The 12,337-nt window shown below is 41.4% G+C and overlaps 1 non-coding gene across 1 annotated transcript; it reads left to right on the top strand.

The window, feature by feature from the left end:
* The first annotated feature begins 11,686 nt into the window (after positions 1-11,686).
* On the top strand, positions 11,687-11,792 carry LOC131247644 (small nucleolar RNA R71). The gene has a single exon (XR_009171920.1). It is a non-coding gene; the product is annotated as a small nucleolar RNA R71 (small nucleolar RNA).
* Positions 11,793-12,337: the final 545 nt, after the last annotated feature.

Genomic DNA, 12,337 nt, shown 5'->3' with positions numbered 1-12,337 from the left:
TGCAGCAGGCATTGCTGCACTGTGCACTGCCGGGCAGGCCCCATCGTGATGCACATGCTGGCCCAAACGTGGGTCCCAGTCGTGGCCCCACCATGATGTGTGTTGATCATCAACATCGTGCATTTGTTGGGTCCCCTCTGACCAGCGGTCACCCCAAAATTTTAGCTGTATGTGGAACCCAGGTGGTCCACACTACAAGAAATAGTGTGGATTGAACGTCTGTCATTGGAACCCTTTTGGGTTGTCACAGAAGTTTTGGATCGATATGACATTTTTTTCCTCTTCATCTAGGTCCGTGTGACCTTATTAACAGATTGGGTGGAAAATAAACATTATGGTGGGCCCCACTTGGGACCCACTGATGTTGTGTTCAGCCCATCTGAGTGGGATGACTGGTGTACCTCACACCAGCTACTTAGCTGCTGTGGTGGCGTCACCAAGTTCTATGGGTCCCACCGGTTGCATCTACGGTGTCCATCCCTATAGGGACCCACCATGATGCATGTGTTGCATCCAAACTGTCCAACCATTTGGCAAGCTTGTCTCACAGGCTTGAGACTAAAATTAAGTTAGATCTAAAGTTCAAGTGGACCCCCCACCATTTAAAGTAGTGGACAGTGACGTCCACCGTCCAAACTTTAAGGGCCACAGTAGTTTCCAATTAAGCTAATGTTTTGTCTTCACTTCATCTACCTCTATGTTAACTTATGAATAGGTCGGATCTTAAAAATACATAAAGGTGGGCCTGATTGATATACATGAAGCCCATTTGATTCGGCCCATTGATACGACCCATTAGATGTATTTGGGGCCCATTTGATGAGGCCTGATGTAATGTATTTAGGGCCCATGGGCTGTGGCCCATTGTGATGTATTCAAGGCCAGTGGGTTAAGGCCCATTGTGATGTATTAGGGCCTGTGGGTTGAGGCCCATTATGATGTAATCAAGGCCCGTGGGTTGAGGCCCATTGTGATGTATTAGGGCCCGTGGGTTGAGGCCCATTGTGATGTATTCAAGGCTCATGGGTTGAGGCCCATTGTGATGTATTAGGGCTCGTGGGTTGAGGCCTATTGTGATGTATTCAAGGCCCATGGGTTGAGGCCCATTGTGATGTATTAGGACCCGTGGGTTGAGGCCCATTGTGATGTATTCAAGGCCCATGGTTGAGGCCCAGTGAGATGTATGTATAGCCCATTAAGTTGTGTATGAATTCCTTGTATGGGCCACTCCTTAGGAGCAATGTTGGTTAAATGACCACATATTGGGTAATGCTGGTTTAATGTCTACATTGTGACCTTCCCTTAGGCCTTGTTCGGCCAATTCTGATTGTCGAGGCCGATTATTAGTGCCAATTATCGATACTGATTAATGATACCAATTATGGGTATGTGATAGCATAACATCATGATACATGCCCATACGCATGATCTGCAGGTTTGTTATGAGATGTGTTTGACCATTGCATATGTCATTGGGTAGGTTATGAAACTCCCTGATAAGCAGAGTTTATCTCACATGAGTGCACGGTATGTGCAGGATTGATGCATGACTGGATTGTATGACTCATGCTTCCTGCATTGTGTGTTGTGATTACTGTATGCCCTAGCAACATCAAGGTCATAGCCTCCATAGGCATATCGTGGATGGCCAGATGGGACACTAAAAATGTTTGGTTCTAGCATACGGGTGTCATAGATGTCCCTAGGTGAAAATCCTTAAACCTTCGTGGCCAGGAGACGTCCCAATGTTGAGACCGAGTGGATATATATGAGCGCATGAGGGCCGTATATTAGTAGGCCGCGTCTCCCACTGTATCGTAGTCGGTTGGAAAGGGGTGTGACCTTACCCGCCTGAGTGAGGGGGCAATGTCTAGGTTGAGTTTGACCAGCTTGAGGAATCAGTCCGTTATTGACGAGCTGGGCCCAATATTGGCAGGCGGATAGTGAGGTCTCTTCCACTTACCCAGTTGTGCGCTTAGATAGGGGCGGCAAGCTGGCGTAAAGTGTAATAGACCCCGGTGATGATCCTAGAGAGGAACCATACTGATAGGTGGACCTATTGATCAGGAGTTGCATACTCATTCATTCATTCATTCACTATCCACTCGGGCTGGTGATGCGCAACTATTTGTTACGTATACCTTCGCAATGGCCAGGATTCGGTTGGGGCACGAGACTAACGTGAGATCAGGAGTTTACCACATTGAATTTAACTATTTAAATCTAGGTATGGGACTAGTTTGGATAGAAGAGCCTTATGATGGAGCCCATAGCTTGCGATACTATGTACTATCATCCCGACTTCACATTGGTCATTTCATTCGCATCACATATTACATTGCATCCGCAGTACTGAGCATTTTCGGTTACCATGTCTGCACTTATATGGCCTAGAGGGACTTAGCAAGATTTATATATTGCATTGTATCCTCGGCACCTGATATTTGGCTCTCTTTGACTCCTCATTTGTATAACTAATCTGTATTACATACTCTAATATTGTATGACTCATAGACTTACCAGTATAGTTCCGCTTACTCTGATTACTCTAATATTGCTTACTTAGCACTTATCTTGTACACACACTTTCACCACCCTCAAAGCTTTCTATAAGCTTATGCATGATAGATGCATACAGGTGGCGTTAGGTTGCAGCAGCATTGAGCATGGAGTGTGCAGCAATCTTCTGGAGCTTTAATTTCGATATATGTATTTACCTTTCAGATTTGTATTTAAATGTTTATATTAGTGGATATGTGATGATGATGTTGCCTTTGTGATTTGGGTAAATTTGTGGTTATGCTTATTACGAGATAAAAGTACGATGGAAAATCCTCCTTGTAGGATCCCAGGATCGGAATCTGGCGTATGGACACTGGGAGCCGAGAATGGGGTACTATAGAGGCTGTCGGCACCGGATTAGTTGATCGGGATTCCTGTGAGTTTAATCTCCGGGTTTGAGTGGTGACAACACTTGTTTATTAAATGCCCATATTCATGGCAGTTGTAATATTGGCTATCTTTTAATGATTTCTAAGTTTTAGATTTAGATCTTTTCTTATCATTAGATTTTTAAAAATCAACCCTCTTTTTACTTTTAAAAATTTTATAAAACTTTTTAGCTAAGAGGGCCATATCATCTTCAGAATTTTCTAAATCAGAATTACTACAATTTTTATGAGAAAAACATTTAGAGGATTTAAGCGCAATGGATTTACCTTTAGTAGCTTTAAAGTTTAACTCATTGGTTTGTAAAGAACCAACTAATTCTTCTACCCTCATATTATCTGTATCATGAAGTTCCTGGATCACGGTCACCTTTGAATTGAACCGTTCAAGTAGTGAACGTAGTATTTTTGCACAAACTTTACTTTCTGAGATTTTATCACCGAGATCCCACATAGAGTTAACAATGTCATTTAATCTAGTATAAAAGTCCATGAATGTTTCACTTTCCTCCATATGTATTTTCTCAAATTTGGTTGTGAGGATTTGGACTTTAGATTTCTTGACAATTGTTGTTCCCTCGTGTGTCATTTCTAAAATATCCTAGGCTTGCTTTGCAGTATCACAGGATATAATTCTTTTGAATTCATCTGGTGATAGTGCACAAGTTATGGCATTTAAAGCCTTTGCATTGGCACTATTTTCATTTTTCTGAAGAGTACTCCAAGTAAAATAAGGTGTGACTTTCATTGATTAAGATCCATCGATACCAGTTATTTCAGTGGTAGGAGGGGTCCATTCAGTCACTGTGGCATGTCACACGCTCTCATCCATGGATTTTAAGAAAATCCTCATTTTGGCTTTCGAATAAGCATAATTGGAGCCATCAAATGGTGGAGGCCTAGTAACTGAAAGACTATCAAAATTTGACATCTTACAAAGCTTAGATCGATTAGCTTAGGAAATTAATCCAAAAAGAAATAACAATTAAAATGAGCTATTTGGATTTGATACCACTTGAAAAGACCGAGTTATATGTCCTGTGTGGGGGGGGGGGGGGGGTGAATAGGACAATGCCAAATTAAAAATTAATAGCAGAATTAAACAATAAGATAGCCAAATGAAATACAAATAATCAAAGGAAGCAACAACCTCAAAATTCTAGTTTTGAGAGGTTGATACAAATGTTGTTCAAAGGACAACCTTACTGTTCACTCCCCAAGTATAGGGTTGTGATGTAGTAATAAACTCAGTGAGACCCAGGTCGAATCCCAAGGGACTGAAACATGTACGTTATCTGAAACTAGGTAGAATTAAAATTAGACTAAGATGAAACCTAAATCAAATGGTTTTTGAGGAATAATAGTGAAATATTACTCTAAAATTTAAGGAATTCAGAAGAAGGAAACTAGGGATTCAGAGGATTCACTTGTAGAGATCAGGGGGATCTTATGCCTGGGTCAAAAATTATGGAAATTAAACTGAACTTACTTGATCTAGTTTTCACGAGATGAGAGGTATATGAATTAGAATGGATTCCATCATCAAACCATGCCCAGGAGACAAAGCAAACAACAGAATTAAACTAATTACCAACCAATCAACAATGTATGAAGGTTAGGAAGGGTATCATCATCCAACCATGCCCATGAGACGATGGTGAACAACAGGGCTTCCTGACGTCATAAACATCAAAAGGAGGAAGAAATACTCAAAGCCATCGCAGATCTATTGTAATTTCAGTCACAACAAACCATAAAAAAATTGAAAGTATTCCTTTTAATTTGAACTAAAATCAACATCAATCAGTCTAAACAAGAGGCACAAGCAAAGTCTCTCCCATCAGACTACAAGCTTCACCTCTTAGCCCTAGCTAAGAGGTTTAGCCACACATAAACATGATGAAGCCAAATATAAGAAAAAATAATAATAAAGCAGCAACAAAAATAGAACAGAAAAACAAGAAAAACCTCTTCTTTGCTTCTCGTTCTCCCTTCCCCTTTGCTTCCTCACGTCCTGGAATACCCTCTCCATACCTCTCTCTCTCCTTTTATAACCCGATGTAGGTTGGCTGGGCTGTTTGCGCAGCAAGCAAGTTAGTTTACAAAACCGACTCTGTTTCGCAGTTGGAGACGTTTTACGCAGCCGAGAAAAACAACAATTTTTTCAGTTTTGTTTGCACATGCAACCATGATCCTCAACGTACGACATCTACACTTATTTGGTAGGTTTTGAATTGCTGAGAAGTTGAATGGTTTGGATTTCTTCGACAATTAGTCTTGATGGCCCACCTGGAGCGTCAGTTCCGTACGCAAAACCGAGTTTGCGTAGTGTCTGCCTGTGCTGATTGATTGGTGGGGTCCATGATCGAAGTTGGACAGGAAATCCACTCCGTTAATTGCATTCCCCTCAAATTTTTAGTCGGGAATGACGTGATTCCATTCACATTTAGTGTGGCCCACCTGATCTTTCACTCCACCGTCGGTCTTCCGTTTGGATGGTTGAGAACGATATTTCCTGTCTTCTAAGATTTTGTCACCTAGGCGATGATCACAGGCCCCTTTGGAATCTACTGGACGGTCCAGGTCAGACCTTTGAATCATGACGGTGGCCCATAAGGATCAACCGGCGCCCCTGTTTCACGCCAGAAGAAATGGAAGTTTCCATTTTTTTGAATGAGAGTCAGTGGGGCCCAGGAACAATGTCAAACAGTAAATCCACTCCGTTCATTCGACTCATGGCGAAAAACCAATTAGAAATGTATACTTTTTCTTGATTTTAGTGCGGCCCACCGTATCAAATATTTCCACCGTCTATCCTGCGTTTGATCGCTTTTTTACACGTGTGTGCATAATGGGAAGAGAAGGACATCTAAGTGAGGGTTACGCCCCACCTATTGAGCAAATAGATGGTCCAGATTTATCATCTGGAGAGCGAGTGGGACCCACTGTTGAAAAATGGATGAACAACGTCCGTCCGTTGTTGCTGCGGAAGAAGAAGACGGGTCAGCCCGTCTTTGACCGGGCTGACCGTCCGGTGCACGGCCGGTGCGTGTACACTATGTACACGCACTGTTCATGTAGGGTCCACTGTGATGTTCGTGAGACATCTGCTCCGTCCATTTGCTATGTCACTCCATTTAAGGCGTTGAGAACAAAATTGAAGCATTTTCAGATACCAGGCGGGCCCCAAATCACTGATTTATGGGTTGATCTGTCCGTTGGGCCACTTCCAAAGGGATCCAATGGCTGAAATTTGACGTGTACGGTTAGTTTTTGGTCCTCGAGCCATGTATAAAGTTTTGAGCCGAACAGATGATGGAAACCCAGTGATCTTGCATTCTGGCTGACTTTCAGGCCGCTTGAGCTTCAGTTTCTCGATTTTCGCGGATCCCTGGCGTGTAATTCCGTCGATCTTGGTCCCCTGGAGTCCGTCCCTTGCCTTTAGTGTCATCAGAGCGTTAAATCCGTGCTTTAAGCTCCCTTTTCAGTCCACGCTCGTAAATACACTCTGCATCACAAACATGATTAAAGCGGGCCATTAAACGGTATCATGTTCGTAAATCCAAGCAAAACTGGGGTCTAATATGCAATATTTGACCCTCAACACAACCCCCAACCAGCATTTTGCTAGTCCCGAGCAAAGTATGCGAAAGATAAGTTGAAAATTACAGAACAATTTTTATAAACTCGAGTGAATTTAAAAAAAACAATCCAGATATACTAGAATTCTACGATTCATGAATATTGGGCATTATTTTCTCCTGGACTCAAGCGCACGGTAACTTCATTATTAAGTTCAAAATATTAGTCTGTTAATTAGAACAATTCTAAACATTGAGTTTCATGGATGTATAGTCTAATCTCGACTGATCAACATTAAGATTCACCTCTCTATTTAAGGATATCATTGGTAGCCAATAAGAGAATTCACGATAACCAAAACTTGCCTCACACATTATCTTTTTATTCTTTTAATTTTTGATTTTTTTCATTAAAAGTAACACCAATAAGGGGAATCAAATCCTCACCTGTAGGGTGTAAACCTAAGGTAAAGACTGTAAACCCAACTCTTTTTCAAATATCATCCATGGGGCATCGAATCCTCACCTACAGGGAGCAAACCTATGGTAAAGACTGTTCACCTAACTCTTTTCAATTTCCCAAGTTGGTTCCTTTCATGTTTAGTGATTACCAAGTTGATCCTTCAATATCGAACTGAACCCTTAATGCACAAGCGAGATGTGTTTTGTGACAACATGACTCAATCAATGTTTACAACTTTTAATTCCAGATTAACACTTCAAACTTAATTGTGAAATCTAAAAGATACTGAATCCAAGAGTCATAAATTACCAATATTACGTATCTTGAAATTCACAAAAAATTCCAAAAAAATTAAAAATTTTCATAATTCAATTTTTGCAATTCAATTTTTGCTCAAGACCAAGAAAACACTGATTAGGAAACCTAATCTCCCATCAAACCCCAACCAAAAATCTACATTGTCCTCAATGTAAAAGAAATAAGCATGCAATGCACATGGGACAACAAAAATATAAGAGGAGTGATGGAAAGATAGTACCTGGACGAAAGAATCAAGAAGCTTTCCAAAAATATCTACGTAAGAGCGGGTCAGCACAAGAGAGAAACCAACAGAAGTAAAATAAAAATAACCAAAAATAAAATCCTACCTACACCACTTTCGCAAGTGCTCTCGATTGCATTTAGCATATGCAACAAGCCTTTAAACCCCTAGGTTGCCCCTAGTGGACGAGTTGTAGTCTCGTGAGGGTTTGCAACAATGTTACCCACAAACATTTGAACTAACTAACTAAAATAATAATAATAATAAATAAAAAATAAAAAAATAAAATAAAAGCCTGGGTTGCCTCCCAGGAGTGCTAAGTTTACCGTCTATCCTAAAATAGCATAAAGGAAACTATCCTAGTCCTATGAAAACAGGAAACCTACCTATACCTCCATCAGACTAGGAGATCAATCCTGGTAAACAGGATTAGTCAGAAGTATGGACATGTCCTCTGAATCAAATTTCTTGACAAATGGCTTTAAGCGATGTCCATTTACTTTAAACTCCTTACCATTGTCAGGATCTCTTATCTCAACAGCCCCATGAGGATACGCAGTGACCACAATGTAAGGGCCAGTCCAACGAGATCGAAGCTTACCTGGAAAGAGATGTAATCGAGAATTATATAAAAGGACTTTCTGACCAGGTGTGAATGATTTCCGTAGAATACGTTGGTCATGAAACGCCTTCATTCTATCTTTGTAAATTCTCGAGTTCTCGTACACATCGTTCCGAATTTCTTCAAGTTCATTTAATTGAAGTTTACATAGCGAGCCAGCGTTGTCCAGATTGAAATTCAGATTTTTGATCGCCCAGTACGCTTTATGTTCCAACTCCACAAGCAAGTGACAAGCTTTCCCATAGACAAGTCTAAAGGGAGACGTTCCAATAGGGGTTTTAAAAGCAGTACGGTATGCCCATAAGGCATCGGTCAATTGGATTGACCAATCCTTACGATCAGGGTTAACCGTTTTCTCTAGGATATGTTTGATCTCCCTATTGAAAATCTCAGCTTGTCCACTTGTCTGTGGATGGTATGGGGTGCTCACCTTATGAGAGATACCGTATTTCTTCATTAAGCTCTCGAATGGTCTATTACAAAAGTGTGAGCCCCCATCACTAATGATGGCTTGAGGCGTCCCGAACCGCGAAAGGATGCTCTCTTTTAAGAATTTAATGACCGTGCGATGGTCATTATTTCGGCACGGAATTACTTCGACCCATTTAGTGACATAATCTACGGTGAGCAAAATATACAAATTTCCAAATGATTGGGGGAATGGTCCCATGAAATCGATGCCTCAGCAGTCAAATGCTTCTATGATAAGGATGGGATTCAAAGGCATTATATTTCGACGGGATAATGCTCTCAATTTTTGACAACGCTCACAAGCCTTGCAAAACTCATGAGTGTCCCTGAACATAGTGGGCCAATAAAAGTCACACTGTAAAATCTTGGTCGTAGTCTTTTTAGCAGAAAAGTGACCACCACAGGCCTATGAGTGACTGAAGGAGATGACACTTTGGTGCTCATCGTCTGGCACACATCTCCTCAAGATTTGGTCTGGACAATATTTAAATAAATATGGATCGTCCCAGAAAAAGTTACGTACCTTGGTAAAGAATTTCTTCTTATCTTGTGTAGTCCAATGCGTCAGTATGAAACCTTTGGCAAGATAATTGGCAATATCAGCGAACCAAGGCGAATGGGAGACTCTGAACAGTTGTTCATCAGGGAACATGTCATTGATATGGGTCACCTCAGGGGAATTAGAGATATTAAGGCGAGACAGATGATCGGCCACTACGTTCTCTACTCCCTTTTTATTATTAATTTTCAAATCAAATTCTTGGAGTAGAAGGATCCATCGTATCAGGCGGGGCTTAAAATCATTCTTAGAAAGAAGATACTTAAGTGCCGCATGATCTGTGTAGATAATGATCTTGGATCTGATCAAGTAGGACCTAAATTTATCCAAAGCGAACACTACGACTAGGAGTTCCTTTTCCGTAGTCGAGTAGTTCACTTGGGCAGAATTTAAAGTTCTACTTGCGTAATGAATGACGTAGGGCCTCTTATCTTTTCTCTGGCCTAGGACCGCTCCAAGAGCATAATCAGAAGCATCGCACATAAGCTCAAAAGGAAGGCTCCAATCGGGTGGTTACATGATAGGTGCAGTGGTTAACATGCCCTTAAGCTTGGTGAAAGCTTCCTAGCATTGCTCAGTCCACTCGTATGGTGCGTCCTTTTGCAGAAGATTACATAAGGGATGAGAGAGGAGACTAAATTCCTTTATGAATCGTCTATAAAACCCTGCGTGTCCTAAGAAGGATCACACATCTCTGATGTTCTTGGGTGGAGGTAGGTTAGAGATAAGATCGATTTTTGCCTTATCCACCTCGATTCCTTTAGACGAGATAATATGTCCAAGGACAATTCCCTTATGAACCATGAAATGACACTTCTCCCAATTAAGTACCAAGTTCTTCTCTTCACATCTTTTAAGCACACATTTAAGACTCTCTAAGCACTCGCTGAAAGATGAACCGAAAACAGAGAAATCGTCCATGAAGACCTCTAGATATTTCCCCACCATGTCAGAAAAGATACTCATCATACATCGCTGATAGGCGGTAGGGGCATTACATAATCCGAATGGCATCCTTCTGTAGGCAAAGGTGTCGTAGGGACATGTAAATGTAGTCTTTTCCTAGTCCTCAGGGGCGATTTCAATCTGATTGTAGCCCGAATACCCGTTAAGAAAACAGTAATAGGAATGACCAGTTAGCCTTTCCAAGATTTGATCAATGAAGGGCAAAGGAAAGTGGTCCTTCCTCGTGACGGTATTCAGCTTCCTGTAGTCAATGCACATTCTCCAACTAGTAGTAACTCTAGTTGGCACGAGTTCATTATTAGCATTGGCTAGATGGTGATCCCGGACTTCTTAGGAACCACTTGAGTTGGACTCACCCATTGACTATCAGATATGGGGTATATGATACCCACATCTAATAGTTTAAGAACCTCGGCCTTAATCACTTCCCTCATGTTTGGATTTAGTCTACGTTGTGATTGCCAAGCGGTCTTAGCATTATCCTCAAGATAAATGCAGTAAGTACAAATCGAGGGGTTGATTCCCTTGAGGTCCGCTATTGTCCATCCAAGGGCTCCCTTATGCTCAATGAGAGTAGATATGAGCATACTCTCCTGTTCTTTCTCCAGGTGGGTAGAGATCACCACCGGGTATGTCTCATCTTGACCTAAATAGATATATTTCAAATCAGAGGGCAAAGGTTTTAGGTCAAGCTTTGGTGGCTTGAGGTTAGACGGTAGAGGCACTACATCAGTTTGGGGCAACTCTTCAAATTGTGACCTCCACCGGTTAACTTCAAGTACCGGTGTAGTATCAAGCAAGGCACACGTCTCTTTAATCATGTCATCATTAAAATCATGGGAGTGGGCCAGGCACGTCTCTAGAGGGTCAGAGGATAAGGTCAGAGGTGTTATGTCTTCCACTAAAGAGTCAATCATGTTAATGTCATGGAAATCGTCATCATCCTCTAAGTTTCTACCGTTATTGAAAAAGATGTTTGACTCCAATGTCATATTCCCAAAAGACATAGTCATGACACCATTCCTGCAATTGATAATTGTGTTTGAAGTGGCAAGGAATGGGCAACTAAGGATGACGGGGATCTGAGTGCTCATGTTATTAATGGGTTCGGTGTCCAGGATGATAAAATCTACAGGGTAGTAAAATCTATCAACTTAGACCAACACATCCTCAATTATCCCTCTTGGTACACGAACAGAGCGATCAGCAAGTTGTAGTGTGGTTAGGGTGGGTTTTAATTCACCCAAACCTAACTATTTGTATACCGAGTAGGGAATCAGATTGACGCTCGCTCCTAAGTCAAGAAGTGCATGATCAATTCGATGGTCCCCGATTACACATGATATGGCCTAGACATGGTGTTATATTTTGGGTAATAGTCCCATGATTGTGTTTTTTCAGCAAGACTATCGAGGTAATCCCATACCTTGTCAACATTTTTATTAATGAATTCTCCATTACACATTGTCTCGACCATTTGGCGCATGGAAGATGTCAGTCCATCGTAGAAAAAATTTGTAATGCGCCACATTTCAAAGCCGTGTTGTGGGCATGAACTGACAAAATCCTTGAACTTTCCCAACATTGGTAAAATGTTTCATCCTCCTTTTGGGTGAAGTTCATGATTGCTTTTCTAAGGGTAATCGTTTTATGATGTGGAAAAAATTTCTTTATAAATTCCCTTTGCATATCATTCCATGTGCTAATGGATCTAGGACGCAGTGAATGTAACCACGTCTTAGCCTTCTCTTTTAAAGAAAAAGGAAAGAGTCTCAGCCTGACTGTGTCCTCAGACACATTTTGAAAATATAAAGTGGCTCTGATCTCATCAAACTCTTTCAAATGTAGGTATGGTTCTTCAGATTTAAGCCCATGGAACTTAGGAAGGAGTTGGATAACCCCTGGCTTGATGTCCATATGTCCTATATTTTCAGGAAAAATCATGCATGAGGGCGTACTCACCCCTGCTGGTTGTAAATAATCTCGTAAAGTATGCGGCGGGGTGCTTGATACACCTCATTCTTATCCTGAATGTCCTCCACCCTAGGTTGGGGTAGAAGAGGTTGGTTCTCAGCCATCACTTCAATTAAATCAGGGGATTTCGAGTGGCGTCTAGTCCTGCAATGGATAGTTAACCCCTCAACCAATCCTCCTTCAGTCAAGAGACGTCGAGTGTTGTCACGGGC

Source organism: Magnolia sinica, chromosome 5, assembly GCF_029962835.1.
Source record: "Magnolia sinica isolate HGM2019 chromosome 5, MsV1, whole genome shotgun sequence".
Classification (NCBI taxonomy): Eukaryota; Viridiplantae; Streptophyta; class Magnoliopsida; order Magnoliales; family Magnoliaceae; genus Magnolia; species Magnolia sinica.
Note: the sequence above shows the minus strand (reverse complement) of the source record. Positions and strands in the feature narration are given on the sequence as shown.